The sequence below is a fragment of the Chiloscyllium plagiosum genome, chromosome 3 (genome assembly GCF_004010195.1).
Source record: "Chiloscyllium plagiosum isolate BGI_BamShark_2017 chromosome 3, ASM401019v2, whole genome shotgun sequence".
Lineage (NCBI taxonomy): Eukaryota > Metazoa > Chordata > Chondrichthyes > Orectolobiformes > Hemiscylliidae > Chiloscyllium > Chiloscyllium plagiosum.
The window spans coordinates 30,046,628-30,068,867 of record NC_057712.1 but is presented as its reverse complement, the minus strand read 5'-3'; the positions used below and the strand labels follow the sequence as shown (position 1 = coordinate 30,068,867).

The 22,240-nt window shown below is 41.1% G+C and overlaps 1 protein-coding gene and 1 long non-coding RNA gene across 2 annotated transcripts in view; one reads left to right on the top strand and one right to left on the bottom strand.

The window, feature by feature from the left end:
* The window catches only part of LOC122548600 (CUB and sushi domain-containing protein 1-like), a 2,366,391-nt gene that overhangs the window by 1,755,735 nt on the left and 588,416 nt on the right, over positions 1–22,240 (bottom strand). The gene's annotated exons all lie outside the window — the stretch shown is intronic.
* Positions 7,794–21,858, top strand: LOC122542018. Its single transcript, XR_006309742.1, has 4 exons — positions 7,794–7,917; positions 12,011–12,122; positions 12,625–12,754; positions 21,115–21,858. It is a non-coding gene; the product is annotated as an uncharacterized LOC122542018 (long non-coding RNA).

Below are 22,240 nucleotides of genomic sequence, written 5' to 3'. Positions count from 1 at the left end.
AACACAGAGAACACTGGAGAAACTCAGGAAAGCTGGCAGCATCTGTATAGAGAAAGACAGAAACGGAGTTAATGTTCCATGTCTGGTGTGACTCTTTGTCGAAGGTTCTGAACAAGACTCATACCGGATGCGAAACATGAACCCTGCTTGTCTCTCCACAGATGCTGGCAGAACTGTTGAGCTTTCTCTGCATGCTTTCCTGCTGTATTTTGAAATTAGGAAGCCTTTCTTCCGAGTTCCATATGTGGAAATGCTACCCAGCAAGAGTTGCTGGCCCAATCAGATGTAGTGCCACCATGAAAGTTGTGGCTGTCGACATAGTACAACATACCAAGGCCTCAACTGAGTGCTTCTTATGGAAAGAGGGTTTCTGATGTTTGGAGTCATGTGGAGAGCAGATCGGATTAGGTGATGTCAGAAAAAGGGCAGGGCATGGCTCTCAGCAAATTAGTATAAGTAGTGGAGACCCCTTTGCCCCTAAATAGCAGCATGCATGCATTGTGTGTGTCAACCCTTTGTTGTACTGCCTCAGGCCTGAAGTAACTGGGTCAAAATGGGAATAGGACCATAAGTAGTCATGAATTATGGAGGGCAGGAAAGTCAAATTATAGATCATAGAATCCCTACAGCTTGGAAGCAGGCCATTCGGCTCATTGGATTTACACTGACCTCTTTGAAGATCATCCCAACCTGACCCACCTTATCCCTGTAACCCTGCATTTCTCATGGCTAATTCATCTAACCTACACATCCCTGGAAACTATGGGCTATTTAGCATGGCCAATCCACCTAACTTGCACCTCATTGGACGATGGAAGGAAACCCACGCGGACACAGGTCGAATGTGCAAACTTCACACAGACAATCGCCCAAAGGGTGAAATTGAACCAGGTTCCTGGTGCTATGAGGCAGCAGTGCTAACCACTGAGCCACCATGTTGCCCATCAAGCTTGTGCTTTCCTACCCAAAACATTTTCAGTGGGATTGGAAGCAATGGCTGGACTCTGGGATGCTGTTCTATCTGATGAAGTTGCTTTTCTGCCTCTGGATCCACCATCTCTGAAGCAGGAGGTTTCTTCCTAGTGAGAGGAACGGGGGCAGGACGGGAGCAAGAAAGAAGGAGTGAGAAAAGAAGAGACAGAAAGGAAACATTCATGACTCATGTCTGCTCTGTTGTAGGTTGTTTTAAATCAAACTGTGCAATGTGGAGGAACAAACAAATGAATGTCAATTAGTGCAAACTGAATCCGTGCTGTTCTGCTCTTAACTCCCTAATCTCTGGAGTATCCCATCTTATTGCTTGAAGAGCACAACAAAATTCACATAGCTCTGCAGTGCCTGCTTGCAATCATTTTTGTATTCAGTATGATTCTTCACCAGTCGGGCTGAAGCACATGAAAAATAAAACAGTTGTTCGACTTTGTCCTTGGCATTAGCACGTGTTCAATGTCAAGGGGGCAAAAGTAGTCATTAACATCACTGTCCATAGCCCTTGTCCAAATTATAACATCTTCATTCAACTATCACAGCTAACTGAAGCTGATTTCCTAAAATTTAGGTCAAAAGTGATCACTTAAGTCCACTAAATACGTTTTCAGTATGTAATGAAGCTGTTGCCATGGAGATGTTTCTAAAGTGTGCATTTATTTTCCTCATATTACTCATTCTAATAATAAAAATCTAGTGGTGGATGTGAGTTAAAGAAGAAAGAACATATAAGGACAGCCTTTTTAAAAAATCATATCAATTTTTAAACACATTGTAAGCAGGCACACAGTGGGTGTTCACACAGGCAAAGGGATCAGGGTAGTGAACATGGCAGCTTATTCTAGTCTGATGGGTATCAAACCAAATCCAATTGCACAACTTATTCATTGTCATGCTATTTAGAAGTTGGTGACATTTACGGTAGTTGAACAGTTCAGACACCAGTTGAAAGGTAAAGCACATCCTGTTGGCAAGCACCAGTGAGTGGTCCAATGAAAGAATGAACACAGTGGTGGCCCTGGAATACATTTTGGCTTGGAGAGGGGCAGTTGGGATGGAGGAGAGGGAAAACTTATCTTCTTCCCACCCAGAGCAGGAGGCTGTCATGGCTGAAGCATCACTGTTACTGACTTCAACACAACGCTTGAATATCAGACTAAATGATGCATGCATTATTCCTGAAATCAGCTAGTCTGGCACTGAAACAAAGACATTTTTGAAACACATTGAATGACCTGTATGTGACTCTATCCCCCAAATGTGCAACCTACACTATTTAGAGGCACAAGGTAGAAAGGTGCACACCAACAGCACCAAGATCCCCTCCAGATCACACACCAGCCGATTTGAACACACAATTGCCATTTCTTAACAGAGGGTCAAAATTGTGAAACTCCCTTTCTGACAATACTGAAGATGCACATATGCCATATGAACTACAATGAAACAAAAAGGGAAGGCACAGTAGCTCAGCGATTAGCCCTGCTGCCTCACAGCACCAGGGACCTGGGTTTGATTCCACCCTCAGGCAACCGTGTGGAGTTTGCACATTCTCCACATGGCTGCAAGGGTTTCCTCTAGGTGTTCAGTCCAAAGATGTGCAGGTTAGGCGGATTGGCCATGCAAAATTGTCCTGTAGAGTCCAGGGATGTGCAGGCCAGGTGAAGTGGCCATGGGAAATGTAGGGTTGCAGGGAATGTTTATCTCAGTGGGATACTCTTCGGAGGGTTGGTGTGGACTTGATGGGCTGAAAGGCCTGCTTCCACACAGTAGGGATTCTATGAAGGTTCACCACCTGTTATGAATAACAAGGGATGGATAATTAATGTTGGCCAAGCCAGCACCACCAACGTTTCAATAATCAATAAAAATAGAGGAAGCATCTCACATCTTGTCATGTTTCCCTATCTGCTGCTCAGCTTACACGTCAGTTGCAACTTGAGTTAGAAAGTTCTGACTGGGTACAACAATCTAGACCAACACTCTTATGAGGGATATTGATATTGTCAGAAGAGCTTTCTTTCAGATAAGACTTTACATGAAGACACTGAAAGCCAGATATGAGATCATACAAGGCACTTGTTGAACCACATTTGGAAAAATTTGAATAGTTTTGGACCCTTATCCAAGGAAAGATAGAATTGGCTGGAGGCCATCCAGAGAAGATTCACGACCTTGAAACACATGAATGATGATGGGTTAGTGTAGGGGGAACAAGCTGAGAATAGTTCACAGGTCGGCGCAACGTCAAGGGCCAAAAGGCCTGTTCTGCGCTATATTGTTCTATGTTCTATGTTCTACTGATCTGGGTATGGAAAGAGCTTCAGGAGGTTGGCCTTCTTCTCATTCAAGTTAAGAAGAATGACAAGAGACATTGAAATATAAGAAATTCTTGAGAGCTTGACAGAATAATTACAGAGAGTTTGTTTCCCCTTGTGGGTGAGCATAGGACAAGAGGGCAAAATTCCAGGATTTTCTATTTAAGACAGATGATGAGGAATCTCTTCTCTCAGAGGGAAGTCAATTTGTGGAATACCACTGAGAGCTGTTGAGGTTGACTCATTTCGTATGTTCAGGGCTGAGATAAACAGATTAATGCTATGGGGATAAGGCAGAGAAGTGGACTTGAGGCTTATCAGATCACTCATGATCTGACTGAATGGCAGAGAAGACTCGATGAGCTGAATGGGTTACTTCTGTCCCTGTCCTGTGGTGTTAGCAGATGCCACTGTTTTCAAAAGTAGCAGAGAAGTTACAACAATAATCGCAGAAGCAGCATATCATCAGGTCACCAAATTTCTGTTTGTGGGAATTTAGCCAGCACAAATTATCAGCTGTGTTTTTTTATAATAGTAACTACATTTCAAAAAGTCTGGGACTGCGAAGCATTTTGAAATGCCCTGTAGTTATGAGAAGCGCTATATGAATGCAAGTCCTCCTTTTTTCTTTTTAGTACACTGTCAGTAAGAGTGTTGTCTTTATCAGGTTGAGACTACCCGGTTCCAGTTCTGAGTACTTTGTGACTAACACGCTTCATTTTAAAACCCACCTCAAGTGGTTCAGCTGCATTTTAAACTGATCTTTATTTTTGTTCAACATGGAATTACAATTGTAAAAACAATACAGTTTGATTTTCTGCAATTGAATTGAGTAGAAACAAGAAAAATGAATGAAGTAAGTTTCAGATTCTGGAATATGTCATCTCACAACATTGACATTGAGAAGTCAGGCTACATCCATCACCAAGATAAATGTGCATCATTTTAAAATAGATTGATTGCTGAAAAATACTGATTCAGTCTTGTATTTATTTGCATGTGGAAGAATTCAAATTATCAAGTATGACTCCCAAACAATCAAAATATTGTATGGCAAAGGTATACACTTATCACTGTATTTTGTATTGAATACATATGACAATAAATGATTCAAAATGATTCAATATTGGTTAGATATTGTTAGGAAAGGGAAATTTGTGACAGTGAAGGCAATGTGTTTAAATTGAAGCCATGTGAAACAAAAATATATACTGTTCATAAAACAAATGGAGCATAAATAAGAACGATTGGAGTCAGAATGCTTCTGGGGTAAGAAGTCCTGATGCTCCATTTATTAAAAATGTACAGCTTAAGTTATTACATTGCCCTTAAGAGTCTTACTGATAAGGTACACTCTGATATTGTTCACATAATCTCACAAAAACTATTGGTTGGTTTTTAATTGAAGGTATGCTGGGAACAGAAGTGTGGAAAACTCAGATTCATGTTAAATTGGTCTGTCAGTCCTTATCGTCTCATTTGTGGGTTTCCCGTTCACCTTGAGCAAGTTGTAGACTAACAAGGCTCAGTGCAAATCCAGTATTGAAAAAGATCATCCAAATACGCAGGTCCAAGTAGTTGGATCCAGGAAAGAGTGAGAACAAAGTCTTGCGATGGAAACTGGAAGCTTCCTTTGATGTTCTGCTGAGTGCTGTGAAGTTGCAGAAAAACTATTCATTGGGAATAGAGACAAGCGCTTGCAGAGAAGACCAAGAAAGCTGGGTTGTAGGAGTCCCAGAAGGTCAGCAGTGAGAATGTAGTGCTAGTCTCGTGGATTGAATACAGAAAACCAGTTAATAACCTAAGCTGTACAGGAAAGATGAATGCAATGGCGTAATCACCTACATTCTAAGTTGTGTATCACATCAACCTTCTCACTTTCCTTTTCAAATCTAGTCCAGCATTCCCCATACAAACTCACCCTGTAGGTATACCCATCTTCTCAGTCCAGGCACTTGCTCACATCTGCATATGTCTATCCACTATTGTCACGTACCCTCATTCATTTCTGCCTAATCCCTCAGAATTTACTCGCCAGCTAATGGGTGAAGATATTTCATTGCTCAGACTCATAGGTTTCCTCATTCCCCGTTGCAGGAGAAGAGAGCACAGAACAACTGGGAAAGGTAGAGAACTGGAGGTGGCTACCCAACACTATTGCAGTGAACATCTGAAGAGGAGGTGATGGTGCAGTGGACCAGAGGAGTCTCAATGCGTCTACTTGTCAGAAATGGTGCATCTTCCAGCTAACTGGAGACAGAATTAGACATGCCATGTACCGTACAAAACAGTAACATTGACCAGATTCAACAGTAAGTGAAATATTACCCTTATCTGTGTGAAATGGATATAACAACTCATTTACTTCCAAGTAGAGTTGAAAGTGTGGTGCTGGAAATGCACAGCAGGTCAGGTCGCATCCGAGGAGCAGGAGAATCAATGTTTTAGGCTTATGCTCGAAATGTCAATTAGGGCTTATATCCAAAATATCGATTCGCCTGCTCCTCGGATCCTGCCTAGCTGTGCTTTTCCAGCACCAAACTCTCGACTCTGTTCTCTGGCATCTGCAGTCCTCACTTTCTCCTATTTGTTTCCAAGCAGCCAGACTATAACATTGTTTCCACATGTGAAGACATTTGGGATTCTGGATTGCCAGAACGTGTACGTATTAAGACTCTGGTCACCTAGAAAGTTTGAACGCATATGCTCAGAAGTATTTTTGTGATTATACTCAATTGATGTGTGGAGGTCCTTGTAGTTAATGAATACTGCTGGTTGTTCTGGCAATGCCGTGAATCCCCTGTGTATGTTGACAATGGTGCCCAATGTCAGTGGCAAGCCAGCCAGAGCCTCAAACCCGGGCACACACTCCTTCTGAGTGGCATCAATGTCGCAAAGTTAACATGATTACCAGCAAGGACAAGCAACCCACCAGCCATCTGGCTTACTTATTTCCATGCTGCTAAATGAGGGAATTCAACAAATATTTCTGACATATTCCACAAAGAATTCAGAGGCAAAAAGTAAAGTTGAGGGATGTTGTATCTTTTGGATAAAAAGTCCAGCTCACGGTATGAATAAAGGCAAAATACTGCCGATGCTGGATGGCTGAAACTAAACAAAGAATGTTGGAGAAACTCAGCAGACTGTGGAGAGAGAAACAGAGTTGATGATTTGAGTCTGATATGACTCTGCTTCAGATCTTCTTCGGAGTGAAACAGAAATAGTTCTGAAGTCATATCAGACTTGAAATATTAATTCTATTTCTCTCTCCACAGGTTCTGCCAAACCTGCTGAGTTTCTCTAGCATTCTTTGCATTTGTTTCAGCTCACGGTATGTCATGTTCCATTAGGGTTGCAATGAATTGGTACAACTTGATCTGGCAACTCCCTGAGTTTCCAACCATACTGGTCCACAAACATATTGAGGGAGCTTATCACCTGCCTGTAGACACTGTGAACTGGATATGCTATGTCTCTGTTGCTCCTCTTTCTCCTGTGGAGCTACAATTTAGTGAGCACCCAGCTGCTGTGTCATCTTTGACATCTAACCGACGGCAGAATAAGACAGAGGAGGGAGACCAGAATTCTAGTCCAGTTCAGACTTCCAAACGTTCAAAATGTTGGTGAAATTCGCAAAGTGTGAAATGTTACCTCTCTGCCCTAGCACTGCGAGCAAACCCTTTCCCAAAAGCACGTAAGAAAGCAGCTTTAAACACCATATATTCTGTTGGCATATTTCCCTGAGATTTATGCATCCCCATTAATCACCATTATGAGAACGCATTATTTTCACTAGTGAGGCCTGGAACACGCATCCAATGTAAAAGTGAAAAATTCATGTCAGTATTACTAATTGAGTGATTAACATATGTCGAGTGACAGGCTGCCTCTCCTCAGGACTTTGTTTGCGCACAGTAGACCGACTGCAGACAAACCCAGAATTCACTGGGGCAGAAGTTGGCTTCCCAATGCACTGTCAAATTTGTTGGTTTAAACACCCTACCTGTTCCCAAACCCACAAACCCTCACACTTAGAATTCCAGAATTATGGCAGTCAAAATCTCCCCAGTGAACAAATTGCTGCACTAGCCATCATTCAAATTAAGATCATTGTTTTAATCAGAAGACAAAGCAAGGTGACTTGAAAAATAAAGTAATTGTATAATTCAAGGGTTAACCATCTATCATTAAGTACAAATTTAATTAACATGTTCATGCTTTTGACCATTAAATCAAGCTCCACAGTGTAATTTCTTAATGCCCTCATAAACTAATCTGCCTTGGAAATTAATTGGTTTACACTTGTCCAGTTACTGTTATAATCAACCTCCATTCCGTCAATGTGGCTGACTGATTACCAAATTGAGCTAATTTAAGTTTCTATTAACTGCTAAATTCATCCAAAAAGCTTTTCAGCTGGTGTTGCATAATTCACTTCTCCTCAGGTTGTTTATGTTTTGTCCCCTCATTTCTTGATGATTTGCTCCTGTCTTAAAGATGCTGACTCGTCCTGAGCAGCAATTATGTGAATGGTGGCAGCAATCCAGGATTGTTTCTGAGAGCATAGGCCCAGGCAGAATGTTCTGCCAGAGAAGATAACAAAGAAGAGGTAGGTTTAAGGGGAAATTTTAAAGGAAAGTGGGAGGCAAAAGAACATAGAGAAGGACACAAGTTTAAGCCAACAAAGACTCAGCTGCCAATGGCATTGCTAGGGGAGGACAATCATGTCAACATTAGAAAATGCAGAAAATTGTGGAGATGGAAGCTGAAAGTTAGAAAGAGATACAGGCTGTTTGAGGGAGTAAAATTGGATCTATATATTGTCCACATTGGGATCAATGTGAATTAGTCAGTTCTGGTTTAGAATTGTTTGTGGTCAGTTAGCTAATTAATACCAAAGGATACTAAGATACCAAAGGATGGAATCGTCCAAAATTATTACCAATAAGGGCAAAGCAAGGATTGGGTTGATTTGAGTTTACAGAAAAGCAAACTCTTGTAAAGGCAGATGAGTCTTTATTTAGCTGTTGATGAAAGGAAATGTAGCATATTCTGATGGAGGACTTTGTGGACATGACAGAGAATAGATTTTGCACATAATTGGAACAAACTTTTGAGAAAGTACTATCATTTCAAGTGGGAAATGTTGCAGGAAACGGGTTCCAAATTTTATTATTTTTGAAATTACAAATCTATTTATAGAGTCATAGAGTCACAGAGATGTACAGCATGGAAGCAAACCCTTCGGTCCAACTTGTCGATGCCGACCAGATATCCCAACCCAATCTAGTCCTACCTGCCAGCACCTGGCCCATATCCCTCCAAACCCTTCCTATTCATATACCCTTCCAAATGTCTCTTGAATGTTGCAATTGTACCAGCCTCCACCACATCCTCTGGCAGCTCATTCCATACACGTACCACCCTTTGCGTGAAAACGTTGCCCCTTAGGTCTCTTTTATATCTTTCCCCTCTCACCCTAAACCTATGCCCTCTAGTTCTGGACTCTCCGATCCCAGGGAAAAGACTTTTTGTTTATCTTATCCATGCCCCTCAGAATTTTGTAAACCTCTATAAGGTCACCCCTCAGCTTCTGATGCTCCAGGGAAAACAGCCCCAGCCTGTTCAGCCTCTCCCTATAGCTCAAATCCTACAACCCTGGCAACATCCTTGTAAATCTTTTCAAAAACCCTTTCAAATTTCACAATATCTTTCTGATAGGAAGGAGACCAGAACAATATTCCAACAGTGGCCTAACCAATGTCCTGTACAGCTGCAACATGACCTCCCAACTCCTGTACTCAATACTCTGACCAATAAAGGAAAGCATACCAAACACCTTCTTCACTATCCTATCTACCTGCGACTCCACTTTCAAAGAGCTATGAACCTGCACTCCAAGCTCTCTTTGTTCAGCAAAACTCCCTAGGACTTTACCATTTAGTGTATAAGTCCTGCTCAGATTTTTTCCCAATATCAAGTTATAACGGGGGTGAATAATTTGTGTAATTAGTGCAGTATGCTCACTTATATTCGTATTTTCTTTACACTGTCTTTCAAATAAATCTGCTTTCATCACTTTTGCCCTCAAAAAGAGGAATTTATCCCTCTGTTCTTGAACATGACTACAACACCTCCAACCTCTCCTTTCACTTTAAAATGGGGCCTTCAAAAAATTCATGCCCACTTCTCCTGGAACTGCATCTGTTTAAATTCCTCCAATCAAATGTTTGCTTCTGCGGCAGCACTGAAATAGTACTGTCAAAGTTACAAACAACATCCTGTGTCACTGTGACAAAGTTAAATTGCCCTTGTTGACATCCTTAATCTGCTCTCAAACTTTAACATAGTGGCCACACCATCCTCCTCCACTATTGTCCAGTTGGATGGGACTGAATTCACCTGATTTCCCTAGTATCTTTCACATTGTAGCCAAAGAACAGGGAAGCAGTGGTGAAGTGCTAATGTCATTGGGCTAGCAATCCAAAAATGAACCTCAGACAGGGAGACATTGACGTTCCAGACTGATCAAACCCAGATAGTCAAATTGGAATTCACTAAAATTAGTATGACTCAGTCGCCCAGTGGTTAGCACCAGGTCCTAGGTTTGATTGCAGCTGGGGCGATCGTCTGTGTGGAGTTTGCACATTCTCCCCATGTCTGCAACAGTTTCCCCCAAATGCTCCAGTTTCCTCCCACAGTCCAGAGTTGTGCAGGTTAGGTGGATTAATCACACTAAATTGCCCAGGAATGTGTAGGCGAGGCAGATTAGCCACGGGAAATACAGTGTAGGAGGGTAGGTCAGGATGCTCTTCAAAGGGTCAGAATGGACTCAATGGGCTGAATGTCCTGATTCTACATTGTAGGTGTTCTATGATTCTAACATTTGTGGCCAAAAAACTGAGGGCTATTGTGGAGCACTGGTAGTATCCCTACCTCTGAGCCAGGAGGCATGGTTTCAAGTCCCACCTGCTCCAGTAGTGTCTAATGACATCTCTGATATTGGTTTGAAAGTATCTGTAGTCAGAGAATTCCAGTCAATGATTTCTCTTCCTATTCCTGCACAGTTAACTCTGACATCCTCCGAGAATTCATCACTGAGCCCCTCCTATTTCTCACTTATGTGCAGCCCCATCAAGAATATCATCCAAAAACACAGTAGTTTCCGCATATACACTGATGACACGCATCTCCACTTCACATCATCTTTCTCAACACCTCCACACTCTCAAAACTGTCAGAATGCTCATCCAACGTCCAATCATGAAAGAACAGAAATTTCCTCCAATATATTTTAGAACATAAAACGTAGAACATTACAGTGCAGTACATGCCCTTTGGCCCTCAATGTTGCGCCAACCTGTGGAACCAGTCTGAAGCACATCTGAAACTGTTCCATTCTCGTCCATACACCTATCCAATGACCATTTAAATATCCTTAAAGTTGGCGGGTCTACTACTGTTGCAGGCAGTATGTTCCACACCCCTGCTACTCTGAGTAAAGAAACTACCTCTGACATCTGTCCTTTATCGATCATCCCTCAATTTAAGACTATGTCCCCTCGTGCTAGCCATTGCCATCCAAGGAAAAAAGTTCTCACTGTCCAACCTATCTAACCCTCTGATTATCTTATATGTCTCAATTAAGTCACCTCTCAGCCTTGTTTGTTCTAATGAAAACAGCCTCAAGTCTCTCAGCCTTTCCTCATAAGACACTCCTTCCATACCAGGCCACATACTAGTAAATCTCCTCTGAACCCTTTCCAAAGATTCCACATCCTTCCTATAATGCTGTGACCAGAACTGTATGCAATATTCCAAATGTGGCTGCACCAGAGTTTTGTACAGCTGCAGCATGATCTCATGGTTCTGAAACTCAATCCCGATACCAATAAAAGTTCACACACCGTATGCCTTCTTAACAACCATATCAAACTGGGTGGCAACTTTCAGGGATTTATGTACCTAGACACCAAGATCTCCCAGCTCATCTACACTACCAAGAATCTTACCATTAGCCCAGTATTCTGCATTCCTATTAATCCTTCCAAAATGAATCACCTCACACTTTTCTGCATTCAACAACAAGGATGTGTGCATCTCACTATCCTTCTCAACAATGATTTGGGGGTGCCGTTGTTGAACTGGGGTGGACAAAGGTAAACATCACACAGCACCAGGTTGTAGTCCAACAGGTTTATTTGGAAGCACTGCTCCTTCTGACGAACCACTTGTTGCAATTATCTGATGAAGGAGCAGCACTCCAAAAGCTAGTGGTTCCAAATAAACCTGTTGTACTATAGCCTGGTGTTGTGTGATTTTTTTTTTAACTTCTCAACAATATTTAGCAATACTCCTTTTATCCTCTCTCAATACATTGAATAATTCCCTTCCATCAAGTGCATCCATTGACATCCAATCCTAAGGCTGTACTGCCCAGTCTCTCATTGCAACACACTCAACTCTTCCATTACCTTCCTCATACAAACTGCATTGTCCTCTCAAATGCCATAGGCTTAAAGAATCAGCTTCCAGCACTGCTTTCTCACTTCACAATACACAGTCTTGACTTAACATTCATCAGAGTTTGATTGCCAAGGGACTCTGCTTTTTTTCCACCTCTCAGCAGATGCACCAAATGGACAAGTCTTTCTCCTTGCAGAGCGGCTCATTAACTACTGCCCTCTTCTTCTTCTTCAAAGCAGAGAAACAAGACTGCAGAAGGAGGTTATTTTACATAATTGCTTCCACCGCAGATGGAGCCAGCAAGCCAGAGGATTAGAGGCTGAGACAAAGCCATGAATCTCTGAGAAGGTGAGGCTGGTGCCTTGGCTGAGCAGGGCGTCCACATATCACATGTAATCCCTTATGGCCTCAGCAAATATGTAGCAAACTTCCCAAACTCATGCCACATTCTCTAAACTGTTACCTGATATTACCTATCCCCTCGATGCCACTGTTACACTTGCCAGCTAACTGAAAGAAAAAGGCTTGGTTAAATGGCAGATAGTATACTCTTTATAGTCCTGTCACATGAGCAGGGTGAAAGTGACTCTTTTGTGCATGTGTGCATGTCCCTGGGTACATGTACATGTTTGTCTCAAAATATCAGCAAAGTATGCAGACAGGTGTTTTTTTAGTCTAAGTATGCTGACAAATATCAACATGTACATAAGCAGTTAACTAATGTTTCAAATTTTATTGAAAAATTAATTGGAGGAATTACCACTGATATAGGGATGATGATGTATTTATACATTTAGATGATTTTTTATGTGTTAAAATTGAATGCAATTCTTTCTAATTTTCTCAACAGAACACATGGGATTAAAATTGCTAAAACTGCTGGCAATTTGACAGAATACTTTTCACACATTGCCAATGTATTATGGTATTTTGCCTTCACGACAGAAAAGTGCTAAAGTCGTCTTTTGTTTTCTTTTGAGGTATGACTTTGATGTTAATGGAGTCTTTGGCTCTTTGCTTTTCACACAAAGCTGCCTAGCAAACAACATGCATTAGACCATCTTTAAGTAGATTTCATGCAATATTCGCTGTGCCACCTGCTAATAAGGAGAACAATTTATTCAGCGCTAACCTTCTATCTCTCTGGAAATTGACAAATGGGGACCACGTATTCTATTGGCATTTGGAATAAAAGATTTTTTTTCTCAGACAGAGAAGCTAATTAGGAAATAATTTGTTCTTCTTGTTAACTGGTACATGCATGCATACACGCACATACACGATTTTTGAAACAATATTGCATAAGGCCGTAAGATAGAGGAACATAATTAGGCCATTCAGCCCATCAAGTATGCTCTGCTATTCAATCATGGTTGATAGGTTTCTCAACCCCATTCTCCAGCCTTCTCCAATAACCTTTGACCCCGTTTAGTAATCAAGAATCTACCTATCCCTGTCTTAAATACACTCAATGACTTGGCAATAAGCTTACCAAAGCTAAAAGGACAAAATGATTAAAAATATGCTGAAAGTTTTCTTACAAAAGCCCTTCATATTATTAACACAACAGCCAAAATCTTTGTTATTTCCCAACACATCTTCAAACCAAATTCCATTGGTTGCTACACATATGACAAAACAAAAAGGAAGTGGAAATAAAAACAGGAAATGCTGTAGAAATTCAACAGCACTGGCAGCATCTGTGGAGAGAGAAAAATGGAGCTAATGTTTTGAATTCAATTTGATTGTTCTTCTGAAGATGCTGCCAGACCTGCTGAGTTTCTCCAACATGTTTTGCATTTACTTCAGAACTGCAACATTTGTATTAGCTTGCATTTTAAACCTCAAGTTTTGCAGGTGCTATCCTCAAGTGGCACTGTTTGGAAATAGCCTAACTTGTGATTAAGCAGATGTTACGATTGCTCTGTCCTGCTTTTGAAAGGGTGCAAAGGATTGTCCTATTACCACTCTTAGCCATCAAATATTTTGAGCACCATGTCTGACTAGGAGCAAAAACTAGAGATGTAGCAGTTTAAACTTCAGAATTGATGTGGAACCTTATTGTTATTGTAGTGTAGCTATCAGTTTGCAAATCCTGCTTTCAAAGCATGAGAACTGACCAGCTTGTTATTCTGTGCCACTCTTGGAAAACAGAGTTCTGTGTACATATACTTGCCCAATAATCTCTCTGAAAACCTTCTCCTTTATGTTGATGGGAAACTGATTCTTTTCTAACAATAGCAACTCAATGGTGGTACAAAGTTCAAAATGTTTAATTGCACCTTCATTGGATTTAACAGAATTTTTACCTGTATAATGCATTCTGTGCCTGTTCTGAATGAAAGTTCATTCAAATCAACAAAATCGCACTAGATGTGACCCTTCACATCCGAACTTCTGAACACTCATCATTCACTAAAGCTTAGAGGTTTTAAGCAATAATTGATTTCAGTGTCAAGTTCTATTAAACATTTCTGATTAAACCGCAAAATGGCACAGAGCATCAGGATTTTGTCTCAAAGCTGTCACAACTGCTGAACTTTCAAAAACCGCATTTTGCAGTCAATTATCTGGTCCAAGTGAGGCCAATATTTCATTGCTTGCTGAACAATCAGCTTGCCTGAGAAGAACAAAGGCTAAGCCTTTTGGAAATTCCTTTGTCAATATCTTCACAAAATCAGTTAGCCCAACAAATAAATGGCACTTTACTTCTACTGCTTTTGAGAATAGCTGCTAATAGATAGCACAGTGCTGGTCACCCTCATCTGGTAAATCAGTACTAATTACAGCAATATGATCATCAATAGTTTTCCCATTTGGAATAATCACAGGCTTTGACTTCTCATCAACTGAAAAGTTATGATCATTTGCTCCAAAATAAACCTCTATCTTGCTAAACAAATTAATACCTCAGATTGATCATTAACCCTGATCTCAACTGACATATATTATTGAGTCTTGAAGAGGAATGGAAGAACTATATTGGAGAGCTGCAATCAGTATTCTGTACACATGAAGGGAGAATATAAATAAGAAGTTATCAGGACCTATTGAGAGTGAGACAATGGTTATCTTAGATAAGTAAAAAACAGAGGTGCAGTAGACTCAGGGTCAGGTTAGTCCAGGGCAAGAGTGAAGACTGCAGATGCTGGAGATCAGAGTCAAGATTAGAGTGGTGCTGGAAAAGCACAGCAAGTCAGGCAGCATCCGAGGAGCAGGAAAATCGACATTTCGGGGAGGAGCCCTTCATCAGGAATGAGGCTAGGATTCTCTGGGGTGGAGAGATAAATGGGAGGGGGGGGGTGGCTGGGGAGAAAGTAATTGAGAGTGCAATAGGTGGATGGGGATGGGGCTAAAGGTGATAGGTCAGAGAGGAAAGTGGAGCAGATAGGTGGGAAGGAAGATTAGCAGATAGGACAGGTCATGAGAACAGTACTGAGCTGGAAGGTTAGAACTGGGGTAAGATAGGGGGAGGGGAAATGAGGAAAATGGTGAAGTCCACATTGATGCCATGGGGTTGAAGTGTTCTGAGGCAGAAGAAGACGTTCCTCCCGAAACATCGATTTTCCTGTTCCTCAGATGTTGCTTCAACTTGCTGTACCTTTTCAGCAGCATTCTAATCTTGTCAGGATAGTCCAACTGAGTGGAGAATCCTCAAGAGTGGAGTACAGATATATAATGTCCAAACTTTACAGGAGGTTGAGTAAATGAGGATAGAACAATGAAGGTTTGAATCCATGGAAGCAAGACAGACCATGAAGACAGCAATATTAGAACAAATCATTAACCTCAAATTATATGCAATACAGAAAAAAAAAATTGTATTGAAAGAAAGCAGAGATTACCTTGAGTGAGACAATTAATTTGCAACTAACTTAATTCATGTTCTTATCTTAGAGCAGGAAGTCTTTCTATTCAGTGAAGCTGTCACTGAATTTGAGAAGGCTCCATGTCAATGATTATCCTTCATTTAAAGTGCATTCATTGTGAATATATGGCAGTGCTGATGGTGATGTTACATAGAAAAGCAGACTGATAGTCCCTTCATCATCAGAAGAATAGCACTTAAGTTCTCTCTCAAAATAACAACTTGACTTTAAGGTTTTAGATTGAAATTGAATTTTTTTTTATGATTTCTAATGTATAAAATTCTCATCCTTATTTTAAATCTCCTCTATGTCTTCACTCATAATTGTGTTAATCTGTTCCAGTTCTACAAAGCTCCCAGATTTCTGCATTCCTCTAAGTTTAACCTTGAAGGCATTCCTAATTTTCATTACTCCAATGGGCACTCCCGTCGTAAGGTTTAGATTTTCCTCCTCAAGTCTCTCTGCCTCATCACGTCTTCTTCTTTCAGAAGTTCCTTCAATACAGGAACAGGAAAAGGCCAATTAGCCAATCAAGTCCATTAGATCATAGAGTATCTTCTATCTCAATTTCCTGCACCATCTCCATGTCCCTTAATGTCATTAGTCTCCAGAACCTATTGATTTCTGTGTTGAAAGCAATTCTGAGGTAGAGAATGTCAAAGATTATTCATCCTCTGAGTGAAGGAAATTCTCCTCATCTTCATTTTAAATCAGCTACTCCTAATGTCACTGGGGTTGGGTGCCACCTGACAGGGAAAACATCTTCCTTGTCACATCTTGTAAGAACTCTATAACTTTCATTGAGACCACCAGTATTCTTTGAAATTCGAGGAAATGGAGACCCTATCTCTTTACTCTCTCCTCATAAGACAATCCTGTTATTTCAGGGGCTAATCTGGAGTGCCTCTGTGGCACATACATCTTTCTTAATCAAAGAAACCACAGCTGTGCATAATATTCCAAATGCAGTCTCACCATGGCTTAATACAACTGGCGACGAAACAGACTACAGATGGGAGGCAAAAGAATTTCTGGAAAAATGGTGCACTGAGAACAACCTCCCTCTCAATGCCAGCAAAACCAAGGAACTTATTATTGACTTTCAACAGGATGTTACTCATGCCCCCCTATGCATTAACAGCCCAGAGGTGGAACAAGTGGAGAGCGTCAAACTCCTGGGAGTGGTCATATGCAACAAGCTTTCTTGGACTCTTCTTGTGGGTGCACTGGTTACAAGGGCCCAACAACATCTCTTCTTCCTCAGGCAGTTGAGGAAATTTGGCATGACTGCGAATATCCTTGCCAACTTTTATAGGTGCACCATCGAGAGCATTCTGTCTGGATGTATCACTACCGAGTATGGCAACTGTACCATTCAATATCGGAGACGGTTACAGAGAGTGGTAAACTCGGCCCAGACAATCACAAAGACCAAGCTCCCATCGAAAGAATCCATCTACCAGGCCCGCTGCCAAGGAAAGTCTGCCAGCATTTTCAAAGATCCATCCCACCTGACAATGTTTTTCTACAATCTCTACCTTCGGGGACAAGGTAGAGAAGCCTGAACACATGCATCAGCCGGTTTTGCAATGGTTTCTACCCTGCTGTTGTTAGAATACTGAATGGACTCACAAACTCTTAACATTCGTCTGTACCTGTGTTTTCGTTTTTGCTGCTGTTTACCTATTATTTACTTCTCTATGCTACTTAACTCTGTGATCTGCCTATATTGCTCGCAAGACGAAGCTTTTCACTGTGCCCTGGTACATGAGACAATAAATTCAATTCAATTCAGTTCAATTCAGCAAGACATCTTCACTTCTGCCTAATTCCTATTGAAATGAATACCAACATATTATTTGCTGTCCTACTTGTTTGCTGGATCTACACGTTAGCTTTTAGTGACTTATGGACTAGAACACCAAAATCCTTTTGGAAACCTGCAGTTCCTAACCTCTCACCAGTCCAGATGTATTCTGCCTTTCTGTTTTTGAGTAAATTGAAATATTTCACAGTTATTCACATGATGTTTCACCTGCCATGTTCAAAGGTATTCACTTTGCCTCCTTGCATTCTCATCACAAATAATGTAAGAATCTAGTTTGGTTTCATCAGTAAATTTTGAGATACTTAAATTGGCTCCTACATCCAAATAATCGAGAGAGATTAGTTGCTGATCTAGCCCACTGACCCTTGCGGTATCTCACTAATGACAGCTGGCCATCCTAATAATGATCTGTTTATTCCTACTCTGTTTTTTCTCCAGTGGCTAATCTATATTAGTACAATACCTTCAATCCTATGCACTCTAATTTTATTTACTAACATCCAATGTTGGACCTTATTGAAAGCCCAGAAACACCATTGTTTCTCATTTGTTTATGTTACAGCAGCCATCCTCCAGTAAGTATTGAACCAAGGTTTCTCAGTTACAAATCTAAATTGAAAACAAAGGATGCTGGGTAATCCAAATGGAGTTCAGGGAAAAAAGAGTGGCTGTAAGAGCTGCTCTTTTTGTTGAGGTATTTTCGGTGTTGGAGCTGATTTCCGTGAGAGAGAGAGAGAGAAGTAACGAAGTTAGCCTGGAGCAGAGTTTTTTTAGGGCAGTAACGACTATGCTATTTTCTGGGTCTGTGGATTGTTAAAATGCAAAGATGGCCTTTAGTAGATTGTTGTGGTCTTGCTGTCAGATATGGGTGATTAGGGAGAATTTTGATGTTACTGATGGTTATGTTTGCAGGAAGTCTGTTTGGTTGCAAATCTGATCAGATCGTATAGGTCAGGTGGAGTGGCAATTAGAGGCTATGAGGGGTTTACCGGAGCTCAGGGGTGTGATGGATGGCAGTTATACGAAGGGAGAAAAACCACAGATACAGTCAGGTAGAGTTAACTCCAGGAAAGGTAGGAGAGGTAGGCAGGTAGTGCAGGAGTCTCCTGTGGCTATCCCCATCTCAAACAAATATGCTGTTTGGGCAAATGTAGGGGGTGATGGACCTCCAAGGAATGTAGCATGAGCAGTCAAATTTCTGGTACTGAGACTGGCTCTAATCTAATGAGGGGTCCATCAGGTTCCAAGCGACTAATTGTGATAGGGGACTGTCTTGTCAGAGGCATGGACAGACTTTTCTGTAGCCAATCGTGAGAAATCAGAATGGCCCTCATAGGCTCATGGTTTCCTTTGCTAGATTTAAGATCTTAAAGTGAACTACACCCCATTCAAATCTATTCTAAAATTTTGTGTGTCTTTGGTCACTATTTTTCAAAGACCCTTTTACAGCAAGATTATGAGTTAACCCTTTTTTGACAGGGAGACCACAGAAATATATGTTAACACTCTTTTACAGTAAGATTATTAATTAACCCCTTCAAATGCTCAACACTAAATTCCAATTAGCCCAATATGTGGTTGACTCCTCAGCATACTGTTCCCGAAATATATCTCGTACAGACTGCATGAATTCATCCTTCACAATAACAATGCTGAAATCGGTTAAGTCAGTCCATGTGCAAATTTGCGTTGTGCAGTTTTGTTACATTACCTGAGTTATAAAGCATCACTAGTTTCCTGACTTATATTGTTACCACTAAAAGTTACTTTTGTGCAATGTTTTGATTATCTGACTTAACATATCTTTCTGTGGTCCCCCTGTCAAATTCTGTTTGAGAACACTTCTATGTGAAGTGCCTTTGAACATTTGACCCCATTAAAACAGCTGAATGAATCTAAGATATTATTGTAAAAGACAGAAAAGTCAAAACAGAGCACTTATACAGCATCAGATTCTCAGCTAACTGCAGCCCCTAACAGAAGCTTGCATGTGTTGATCGATCATTTAAACTCTCTGAGGAGTACAATCTTTGCACATTGTTCCTTGGTGACCACAATGTTTTGGAATTCAGAAGTGCCTGCACATTGATTAGACATCAGGCATATGAGAAAATGATAATAAAATCTCAGTCACTGAACATATGAAAGGTCAAGGTGATTCAAGGACAAGTGCAAGCAACTGACAACAGATTGACATTTTCCATGACTTTATCAGTCAACATAGTTTCAAACCAACTAGACTGAGTTTAGTGCTGCACCCAAAGCAGCCTCGTGCAGTTTGGAGGAAGTGGTGAGGAGGTGGCAGAAATGTGATTGGATGGGAGGGTAAGGGGTAGAATTTGTGCTGCTTGTGCACTCTGATGAAATCTATGAACAGAAGGTTTGCAGATACTGGGCTTAAGTGGCTTTTAAGGCAGGTTTCAATCTGCCACTTCTGATATTCAACCACCTGTCATCTTGGGAGGTCCCCGAACAAACTCTGTCAGGTTTGATAGCACCCTTGTTCACAGCCCAATTCAGAGGACTTGGAATTAGGAAACCATCACTGCCCTTATTCTCTCATGAGACATTGGTATCATTGGCTTACATATTTTCAAGTCAGAATGGTGAGTAGCTTGGATGGGAACTTGCAGATGCTGGTATCATGCTTCCCATGTATCTGCTTCCCTTGTCCTTTAAGATTTAAGTGGTTGTGGGTTTGGAAGGTGCTGACTTAGATGAATTTCTGCAGTGCACTTTGGATATTGTACAATCTGTTGCTGATTGTTGGTGCTGGAGGGAGTGGATCCCTATGGATATAATATCAATCATGTGGACTGCTTTGTCTTGGATAGTGTCAAGTTTCTTGAGTATTGTTGGGGCTACACTCATCCAGTCAAGTGGGAGGTATTCCATCACAACCTGACTTGTGCCTTGTAGACAATTGTCAGGTCTTAGAGAGTCAGGAGGTGAGTTACTAACCTCTGACCTGTTCTTGTAGCCACTGTGTTTATCTGGTGAGTTTAGTTGTGTTTCTATAAGTTGATAGTCTCTTAGTGGAGGTCGTCATCTCCTCGCAATTGTGTGCTGTGAATGTTACTTGCCATTTGTCAGGCAAAGGATGGATATTATCCAGATCCTGCTACATTTGAACATGGATTGCTTCAGTATCTGAGGAGTTGTGAGTGGTGCTGAATGTTGTGCAATCATCAGCGATCATCCCCACTTCTGACTTTATGGTGGAGGGAACGTCATCATTGAAGTGGTTTCTCCCTTGCCCATTGCCAGCGACATGCTGCCCATGGCCTCCACGACCATGACCCCTCCCCCATATTGACCTCTCTTCAAAGATTCATCTGCATCCCTTACAAAGGATGCACTGTCACACCAGTACTGCCCTCCACTTCTAGTGGTACTGCCAGTGCTGGAGAGCTCTGATTGGCCAGTAGCTCTTGGGTTTGGGATTTTCACTCAAATCTGAATGCAATCCAAAGGGAGGATCAGCATTGCCCAGCTAAGTGCCCATTCTGAATAGAAGTACATGATCTCTTGAAAAAAAACACAGCGCTCCTTAAGATTATCCAACCAATAAGAGAGACTCTTGTTGCTAGGTGAGAAGATTTTATGTTGCAATTTGTTTATTTGAATGCTCTCCCATTTTTAGATTGCTATAGTTTTGCTCTACAAGTGTGATCAGCTCCAGTGCTTCAATCAAGCTGTTCTCCCACGAAGACCACAATACTAATCAGAAGTGGGGTGTCAGTATCCTTTTTCCTAACCATCATGTAGCAAATCCCAACCCCTCGCCCCTCGTAAAACCACCACCTATCTTACACCATCTTTGACATCTTCAGCTCTTTGTTCAAGGTCACAGGAAGGCAACTGCCTCAGTTACCCACTACTTTAGCAACATCCAGGAAGTGAGGCTGGAATATCTCAGTCTTTACTGCTTATTACTTGGTTGATGGGCAGCATTGATTGACCAGATTGTTGGAAGACCTTCGCTGCTTTGACATCCAACAACTGATTCCTTTCTGCTGGAAAAAAAAAGTTCAAATTATGGAATATTGAACACACCAGAAGCCATCTGCAGCCCTGAGATAGATGAAGCATTTGCATCCAGTTATTATGAGCCCACAATTACATGGTTTATATGAACTAGCTCTGGAATTTATAGAAATTTCTCATGTGAATAAAATCTTCGCACATGTGCACATTCATTAAATGTTCCACAATTTAAATTTGTTTCACTGGAGAGCACAGCAAAATATTGGTGACCCAACTCACTTTGTAGCTTTGCCCTCATTATTTTGTTTTCTTTTCCAATCATCAAAGCACCCCTGAAATATTTCCATCTATTAACCACTACCCGTGTTTTCCAGTTGATTAATTTACACACAAAGCATGTAAAGAGCCTCATCATTTTGTTAGGATGCAGCTTTATTTATCACAGCTGCTGTATGTCAAGTAACTGAAATAAGGATTCTACTCAATAATGTAAAACAATAAAAAGCCAGATGATCCACGTCAGAATTTGCATGAACAGCAAGGAATTAACAGAAATAAGTTGTCTGGTATAAATAAAGAAGGGTTTTTTTCAGTGACTTCATCATCCGGGTCATAAAAACATAGGACAAAGGGTCATTCGGATCATCGAGCCTACTTTGGCATTTAAGATCATGGCTTGAACTCCACATCCCTGCCTTATCTCTGTTACCATTAACTACTTTGTTGACCAGAGATCTGTCCATAAGGAAATGCAATATCTGCCAACGTACTCACCTGTAAGA